Source organism: Rhincodon typus, chromosome 21, assembly GCF_021869965.1.
Source record: "Rhincodon typus isolate 14 chromosome 21, sRhiTyp1.1, whole genome shotgun sequence".
In the NCBI taxonomy this organism is placed as follows: Eukaryota; Metazoa; Chordata; class Chondrichthyes; order Orectolobiformes; family Rhincodontidae; genus Rhincodon; species Rhincodon typus.
The window spans coordinates 45,323,493-45,333,234 of NC_063352.1; the positions used below are offsets into that span (position 1 = coordinate 45,323,493).

The window sequence follows — 9,742 nt, forward strand, 5'->3', positions numbered from 1 at the left end:
TTCTTCAGAAAAGAATGAAGAAGGGTCTAGGCCCGAAACGTCAGCTTTCCTGCTCCTCTGATGCTGCTCGGCCTGCTGTGTTCATCCAGCTCTACACCTTGTTATCTCAGATTCTCCAGCATCTGCAGTTCCTACTATCTCTCAAACAAATTGGATCCAAACTGGCATAACAGCAGGAAGCACAGGGTGATGGTTGAAGTTTTTTTTGCCTGTGGCCAATGACATATTGCAAAGTTTGGTGGTGGATCTCCTGTTTTTTGGTAGTATACATTAATGACCGGGACATGAATGCGGGAGGAATGACCAGTAAGTTCACAGATGACACAAAAATCGATGATGTGGTAAGTAGCGAGGAGGATAGCCTTAGACTACAGGATGGCATAGATTGGCTGAACAGTAGCGAATGGAATTTAATCCTGATCAGTGTGAGGCAGTGCATTTTGGGAAAACTACCAAGTCAAGGGAGAACACAATAAACTGTAGGACCCTAAGAGGTATAGAGGACCAGGGGATCCTCTGATCTTTCGAATACAATAGTATATTCATTTGCTCAGCTTTGGCCTTAAGTGTTTAATTTTGAGGCATTGTTCTATCTTATGAAATTTGACCTCCATGAAATCCACGTTTGCAATCTGTATAGACCTTCTTTGAATTGAATTTGTGAAGAACTATGACCTCCTTTTCCATTTCTTCTCGATGTACTGATGAAACTTATTACTGTAAAGATATTTTAAATCTGTATTTTTTCAGTATTGCTTTAAATGTGCTGTCATGTAAACTTGTATTATTGTATTCAGCAACGCTGTTTTTAATTGAATACCAGTAGACGTTGCTACATCATTTTCTGTGTCAACCAGTGTTTCAAACCCTGCATTGCTTTAGTGCTGTCTGGTACTGCTGGTAGTGGGGAACGCAGAGGGGTGAGAGCAAAGGTGTTTGCAGCAAAGGGCTGGGGTTGAGACTTGGAATGTTGCACGTTGCGGGGGTTAGGGGAAAAAGGCTTGGCCACTGCTTTGGGGGTGGGGGTGCAGTGGGAGTGGGATGAGATGGGGGTATCACAAGGACAGCTCGAGTGTTAACCCACGTGGAACAAAGTACATGTTGGCATCTTTTGTAGTCATCTGCGCAAGATTATTGAACAAACCTGCACTGCAAATGTACATTGACATGTTGATGTATTAGGCTAATAGGTGTTAGATGAAGTTTAAATGTGACAAGAGAAGAGAATTGTAATTGCTGGAGATAGTTCATGGTAGTTTCAGAAAAGCATTGCTTAGAGTAGTGTCCTAGATCCAACTATCTTCAGCCACTTCCCAATGAGGTCAGAAATAGGGCTGTTCACTGCTTGATGTTCAGTATCGTTCAAAGCTGCTCAGATACCGAAGCAGTCTGTCTCCAATGCAGTTGGAAAACTGTGAGAACAATTTGCAAGTAATGTGCATGTCATTACAAGTGCAATTTCCAATAAGAGACAATCTAACCTTTGCCTTTTGAAATTCCATAGCATCACCATCATTGAATTCCCCACAAACAACATCCCGGTGGAAACCATTGATTAGAAAATGAACAAAACATATACATGTTGTAGCTCCAAGTACAGGTCAGAGGCTGTAAGTCCTGCAGAGACTAATTCATCTCCTGACTCCCCAAAGCCATCTACAGGGCACAAGTCAGGAGTGTGTTGGCATATCTGCACTTGCCTGGATGGGTGCTGCTCAACAACACTCAAGAAGATTCACACCATCCAGGACAAGGTATTCTGCTTGATTGGCACCACATCCACCATTCTCAACATGCACTTCCTTTACCATCCACACACAAGTGGAGCACTATGTGCCATTTACAGGGTGCACTGAGGTAAACCACTGAACTCTTTCCAAACAGCACTTTCCAAACCTGTGAGCTCTATTCCCCAAAAGAACAAGGACAGCTACATGGGAACCAGCAACTGAAGTGTCCTTTCTCACCATAACTCTTCAACAGCACACTGCAATTATAGTGCCAGTAATTTCTTTCCATGTACAACATGATTACTCATTGACTTTGCAGAGCCTGATGCTGTCACCATGAGGAACAAAATTATATTACAACTTTTACACAATACTGGCAAGTAAGTTTTCATTAATCAATTAAGTTTTACAGCACGCCATTTTAGCAAAGGAAAGCTAATAACTAATTTAAGTGAATGCGACATTCAACCTGACATGTCTCCTTTTCTCACAAAAGAATAAATATGGATTCTTGTCTTTTTCATTCATCAGATTAGACCAGCATTTATTGCCCATGCCTAGTTGCCTTTTTTGAGAAGGTGGTGGTGAGCTGTGTTCTTGAACCGCTGCAGTCCACCTACCGTGGGTTGACCCACAATGCACTTAGGGAGGGAATTCCAGGATTTTGACCCAGCGACAATGAAGAAACGCCGGCACATTTCCAAGTCAGGATGGTGAGTGGCTCAGAGGGTAAATTGCAGGGGATGGTGTTCTCATGTATCTGCAGCCCTTGTCCTTCTAGATGGAAGTGGTCGTGGGTTTGGAAGGTGCTGTCTGAGGATCTTTGGTGAATTTCTGCAGTGCATCTTGTCGATAGTATGCACTGCTGCTACTGAGAGACAGTAATGGAGGGAGTGGATGCTTGTGGATGTAGTGTCAATCAAGTGGGCTGCTTTATCCTGGATGGTATCAAGCTTCTTGAATGTTGTTGGGGCTGCACTCATCCAGGCAAGTGGGGAGTATTCCATCACACTCCTGACTTGTGCCTTGTAGATGGTGGACAGGCTTTGGGGAGTCAGGAGGTGAGCTATTCATTGTAATGTTCTGAGCTCTGAACTGCTTGTGTGGCCAGTCTACTTCTTATGGTTAATCCAATTCAGTTTCTCATCAATGGTAACTCCTAAAATGTAGATTAGTGGGTGATTCAGTGATGCTAATGCTGTTGAATGTCAAATGATGATGGTTCAATTCTCTTGGTTGATGGCATATTGCCTGGCACTTACGTAGCATACATGTTACTTGCCACTTGTCAGCCGAAGCCTAGATATTGTTCAGATCTTGTTGCATTTTAACACGGAATGCTACAGTACCTGAGGAATAGTGAATGGTGCTGAACATTGTGCAATCATTGGTGAACATCCCCATTTCTGACCTTTTGATGGAAGGAAGGTCATTAATGAAGCAGCTGAAGATGGTTGGGCCTAGGACACTACCCTGAGGAACTCTTGCAGAGATGTCCTGGAGCTGAGATGACTGACCTCCAACTGCAACAAACAGCTTTCTTTCTGCCAGGTATGACTCCAGCAGACTCTTAGCACTCCATGATGCCACATTCAGTCAATGCAGCCTTGATATGAAGGGCTGTCACTCTCACCTCCCTTCTGGAACTCAGCTCTTTTGTCCATGTTTGAACCAAGGCTGTAATGAGATCAGGAGCTGAGAGGCCCTGGCGGAACCCAAACTGGGCGTCACTGAGAAGGTTATTGCTGAGCAGGTGCTGCTTGATAGCGCTGTTACTGACACCTTCCATCACTTTACTGATGATCGAGAGGAGACTGATGGGGGGGTAATTGGTCGGGTTGGATTAGTCCTGCTTTTTATGTACAGGAACATACCTGGGCAAGTTTCCACATTGTCGGGTAGATGTTGGTACTGTGACTGTACTGGAATAGGGGAGCAGCAAGTTCTGGAGCACAAGTCTTCAGTACTATTTCAGGAATATTGTCAGGGCCCATAGCCTTTGTAGCATCCAATGTCTACAACCATTTCTTGATGTCACGTGGAGTGAATTGAATTGGCTGAAGACCAGAATCCATAATGCTGCAGACCACTGGAGGACGTTGAGATGGATCATCCACTCTGAACATCTGACTGAAGATTGCTGAGAATGCTTCAGCCTGATTGTCCACACTAGTGTGCTGGGTTCCTCCATCATTGAGGATGGCAATATTTGCGGACCGTCTTCCTCTAGTGAATTTAATTGTCCATCACACACATTCTTACATGTTCCACTCTCTCTTTATCTTTTGGACTGCTGCGTTTGATTTCCCTGCTCCTTCAATATTAATATTCTTAACAAATGTCTTAAGAATGATTCATTTAACTTTGTGTTGGATTTCTGAGACAGCATCTGCTCCACTCGTAAAAGTGTAGCTGAACCACAGATTAACTCATGAAATGAAAATGTATAGGAGGTCATTTAATCCATTAAACCTGTGCCAGCTCTTTGACTAACCCATCCTTCTCCTCTCCCCTCACAGAATGATGCCCATCATGAAAGACTTTCTGACAGCGGTGTGGCACAGAAAGAAGTACCATTTGAACACAGAGTAAATCCAGAATTTCTTACTGTTTGCTGAATACTTGTGATTTAGGACTGAAGCGTTTCTAACTGATGTTGAAATATTAACTCTGTTTCTCTCTTTGCCAGACCTGCTGAGCTTCTCCACGCACTTTCTGGCTTACTATCTTTTTAAAAATGAGGTCGATCATTAATATTTCTGAATGAGGGATAATAAAAAAGTTCTAAGATTGTTTATTTACAAGTGCACAACTCACCTTTTTATATAAAAATATGAAGGTAAATTATTACACTAAAATGGCTATTGGTTTGTTTTATATATAATGTGAAATTGATGCCACCAAAAATATAATGTCTTCATATTAATTTTGCTATGTTGTTTGTACATTCATTTCTTTTCATCGTAATCCTTTTACCATCATGTTTGGTCATCCAACTCCAGCATGAAATCCATCTGTAACCTGCTCCAATGGGAATTCCGGCAGTGAATGTTTTTGCTGGATCTGCACTTGCAGTCTACAGCCACTAAGTGGCGGTATAGCTCCACCATGCACAGTGACACAGCAAAGTCACTGGAAATCCTTTCACACTTCCAAGAACACAAACTGGAGATTATCCCTGTTCCTGTGTTCCTAACAGCTGTTGCCAGCTCTGTGTTCATAAAACAGGGTGACCATAAACTGTTTAGTGGGTAGAAATCTGACAGTGCAGTTGTCATGTAAATTTCGAACCGTTTTGGAATTTTAAAATCTGGAAAATGGAACAATTGGGAAATATCATTGCTGAGATTTTGCGTAGTTTTTGGTAATTTGTTGTAAACTTGCTGGGGGGTGGGGGCGGTTGTCAAATTCACGGAAATGTACTTGTATCTGATGGCAGGGAAGATCAGGACCTGTCTATCAACATTCTATTCTTTATCAAGAGGATGTTATTTGAGGCTACAATCAGAAGACGGGGCTCAGCTGACAGTTTATGAAGTACCTGAAGGAGTTTGTAGTGTTGTGGACTGGGGTAGGAGAGTGGTTTGGGAAGAGCTAAAAGCAGTTTGAGGTCCATTGTCTGAACAGCACACTGGAAGTTTTAGACAATCAGCGTTGTCTTGCCGGGTTAGAATTTATGCAATACGGGCTACGCCGTACCAGTCCATAAGACTATAAGATATAGGAGCAGAATCTGCTCCACCATTGAATCATGGCACCATTCTCCTGCCTTCTCCCCATAACCCTTTATCCTCTTGACAATCAAGAACCCAAGTACCTCTGTCATAAACACAATAAATGACTTGCCTTCCACAGTCCTCTGTGACAATGAGTCCCACAGATTCACAGATTGTCCTCTGGCTGAAGAAATTCCTCCTCGTCTCAGTTCTAAAGGGTTGCCCCTTCACTGTGAGGCTGTGCCCTCAGGTTCAGGTCTGTCCTAGTGGAAACATCTTCTCTACATCCACTCTATATTCTGTAAGTTCCCCCCTAATCCTTCTAACCTCCATCGAGAACAAAACCCAGAGTCCTCAACAGCTCCTCATATGACAAGCCCTTCATCCCCAGGATCAGTCTGGGAAACCTCCTGCGAACCCCTTACAATGCCAGAGCATAATTCCTTAGACTCTGAGCCCAAAACTGCTCACAATATTGCTATATTTCAAATGCAGTCTACCCAGAGCCTTCTACAGCCTCAGCAGTACATCTCCACTCTTGTATCCTAGCCCTATAGAAATGAATGCTAACATTACATTTGCCTTCCTAATAGCCAACTGAACATACATGTTAACCTTCAGAGAATCCTGAAATTGGACTCCCAAGTCCCATTGTACTTCAGATTTCCGCTGCCTTTCCCCATTTAGAAAATAGTTTATACCTCTACTTTTCATAACCTCACTTTCCCACATTATATTCCATCTGCCCTGTCTTTGCCCACTCTCCCAGCCTGGCCAAGTCCTTCTGCAGCCTCCCCACTTCCTCAACATTACCTGGCCCTCCACCTATCCTTGTGCCATCTGCAAACTTAGCAATAATGCCCTCAGTTCCTTCATCCAGATTGTTAATGTATAACACAAATATTTGCAGTCCTAACACTGACCCCTGTGGAACTCCACTAGTCACTGGCTACCATCCTGAAAAAGACTCCTTTATACTTACCCTTTGTTATCTGCCAATCAGTCAATCCTCTATCCACGCAAGTATCTTGCCCCTAATACCATGGGCTCTTATCTTATTTAGCAGCATCCTGTGTGTTGCCTTGTCACAGGCCTTCTGGAAATCCAAACAGATCACATCCACTGGCTCTCCTTTGTCTAACTTGCTCGTTGCTTCCTCAAAGAATTCCATCAGATTTGTCAGGCATGACCTCCCCTTGACAAGGCTGTGCTGACTCAGCCCTATTTTACCATGCACTTCCAAGTACTCCTCAACCTCATCCTTGATAATGGATTCTAAAATCTTACCAACGACAGAGTTCAGGCTAACTAGCCTTTGGTTTCCTGTTTTCTACCTTCCTCCCTTCTTAAACAAGGGTGTTACATTAGCCATTTTCCAGTCCTCTGGGACTCTCCCTGACTCCAGTGATTCCTGAAAGATCACCACCAATGCCTCCACAATCTCCTCAGCTATCTCCTTCAGAACTCTGGGGTGTAGTCCATCTGGTCTGGGTGATTTACCCACCTTCAGACCTTTCAGCTTCCCCAGCACCTTCTCCTTAATGATGGCTGCTATAGTTACCTCTGGTCCCCAACTCTCTTGAAGTTCTATAATGCTGCTAGTATTTCCACCATGAAGACTGAAGCAAAGTACCTATTCAGTTACTCTGCCATTTCTTTGTTTCCCATTACTACTTCCCCAGCCTCATTTTCCAGCGATCCAATGCCCACTCTTGCCTCTCTCTTACCTTTTATATATCTAAAAAAACTCCTGAAATCTTCTTTTATATTACTAGCAAGTTTACCCTCATATTTCATCTTCTCCTGCTTTCTTGCTTTTCCGTGTTGTCCTCTGCTGGTTTTTAAAGGCTTCCCACTTCTCTGGTTTCCCACTAACCTCCACCACATTGTATGGTTTTATGCTGTCCCTGACTTCCCTTGTCAGTCATGGTTGCCTCATTCTCCCCTGAGTATGTTTCTTCTTCTTTGGGATGAATTTCTGCCGTGTCTCCAAATTATCCCCAGAAACTCCTGCCATTGCTGCTCTACTGTCTTCCCTGCTAGGCTCCCCTCCCAATTAGCTCTGGTCAGCTCCTCACCCATGTCTCTGCAGTTACCTTTCCTCAATTTTAATACCATTACATCTGATTCCAGCATCTCTCTCTCAAAATGCAGGGTGAATTTCTTCCCCTTCAGCTCCCCAATCAAGTCTACCTCATTAGGCATCACCAAATCCAGAACTGCCTGTTCCTAGTTGTCTCTACCACAAGCTGCTGCAAAAAGAACCCATCTTGTAAACATTCCACACTTGGGGATCCACTACTAACCCGATTTTCCCAGTCCTCCTGCATATTGAAGACCCCCATGACTTGTAATATTGTGTTTCTTATCTCCAGATTTATTTTCTGCTCCACATCCTGACTACAGCTAGGAGACCTATACATAATTTCCATCACAGTCTTTTCCCCTTTGTGGTTCCTCAACTCTACTCACACAGATTCTATACCTTCTGACTCTATTTCACTTCTTGCTATCGATTTAATTTCATTTCTTAGGAACTAAGCAAGTCTTCCCCCTTTGCCCACTTGCCTGTCCTCCTGATAGGATGTATATCCTTGGATTTTTAGTCACAAGCCTTGATCCCCTGATCACAATCCACTTGGCAATCATTCAGCAACCTCTTCACATGCAGTAAAAATTATTGTTCCTTCTGAGATTTGGTATTCTTGCAAATCTGTCCTGATGCGTGCAAGATGAAAACCTCCTGTCACATGGCCAATGTTTCAGGAATACTCACACCCTGTACTACTAAACTGACCAAATCTAAAAATGGGGAGTAAGAAGGGCAAAGAGAGAAAATAGGAAGAGAACAAATTGTTGGAAGCTTTCACAACGTCTGATGCTCCCTCATTCAATCCTGACAACATTTCTTACAGCTATAGAAAGGATTGCTATCACAAAGACCATTGTGCGGCAGTCTTGATGTATTTGTGCAAGAGATTTGGGTCAGAAGCAGGGTTATGAAAGCCCAAGTTGCAGTTAGTGACATTATTGTGTGAACTAGCTGATGTCAAATTTCTCTCTTCGCTGTTTTTAACATTTTCCATCTCAATAGCAGGGAGATACCTTTAATGAAAGTCGACATTACCTGTCTAGATGTAACTTCTCAGATCTTACCTTGTCAGAGGCATTTCAATCAATAATATTAAGCACTTCATTGGAAATAAGCAACAAAAGGAAAGTTAGTCCGTAGTATTTTTACTGCCATGTTCAACTCACACTAAAGGAAACAAAAGAAGATAATAATGAAGACATGAAGGATACACTGGGATGAAAAGCTCAAAGCTGTGACCACAGTCAATCCTGGGCTACACTGATGGCTCTTCCAGTGTGTGCCTTCCTTATTTTAGTTAGAGTTCTGTAGGTATCAGACAGAACCTGCAATTTTGAGAAGTCCCCATTAGCCTCAACAGGTTCTGCACCCCCTCCCCCATCCCATCCCAACTTGGGACTGTCCCACGCCATCTGGTCTGTCTCATCGGCCATCATTAATATTGACTGTGGAAGCCATTTCTTCATTAGAAACGGCTCAGAGTTTGGAGCCTGCGTGCTGCAGGGAAAATTCAGCCTGCTATCTCACCACAATCCACCTCGTCTGGATTGTCTAGATATTCATAATCCGTTGGGGAACCGAGTTTCTGTTAAACAACATCTTTGTTTTTCAGTACGTAATGAGTAAATGTGTGTTGAAAAGATATTTAATGCTAAAGGGCGGGTTTAACTGTTAAAGTTTGTAAAGCAACTTTTAAACAGGTATTTTTCCTTTTATTTTGGTTTCAAACATAAATGCAATTGTCTGTTTGTCATTTGCTTTAACAAGTCTTTAAACAGTGGGAGAGAACAGAATGGATAAGCAATTTTTAACCAAAGAAGCCTTACACATGATACAATGCAAAACTGTACAAATTCAAGAACCGATAACATACCTTTTTTAAATCAACAGAATTGCTTTTTCTGTCATAAGTAAATGTAGTTCAATTTAAAGACTGAAATGGTAATTTCCCCAGCACTATACTGGAAATGTTATAGAAATTGAGGTGTCATGGTGGCTCAGTGATTAGCACTTCTGCCTCACAGCACCAGCAACCCAGGTTTGGTTCCATCCACAGTGTCTGCCTGTGTGGAGTTTGCACATTCTCCCCGTGTCTGCGTGGGTTTCCTCCGGGTGCTCCGGTTTCCTCCCACAGTCCAAAGATGTAATGGGTTGGGTGAATTAGCTATACTAAATTGTCCAGAGTGTTCAGGGATGTGCAGGCT

At 42.9% G+C, this 9,742-nt stretch overlaps 1 long non-coding RNA gene across 1 annotated transcript in view; it reads right to left on the minus strand.

The window, feature by feature from the left end:
- Positions 1 to 9,742, minus strand: part of LOC125485657 — a 13,287-nt gene extending 3,545 nt beyond the window's left edge. The window contains exons 1-2 of the long non-coding RNA XR_007264369.1: positions 9,412 to 9,742; positions 8,603 to 8,705 (exon numbers count right to left, since the gene is read on the minus strand). This is a non-coding gene — a long non-coding RNA (uncharacterized LOC125485657). The remainder of the gene's footprint in view (positions 1 to 8,602; positions 8,706 to 9,411) is intronic.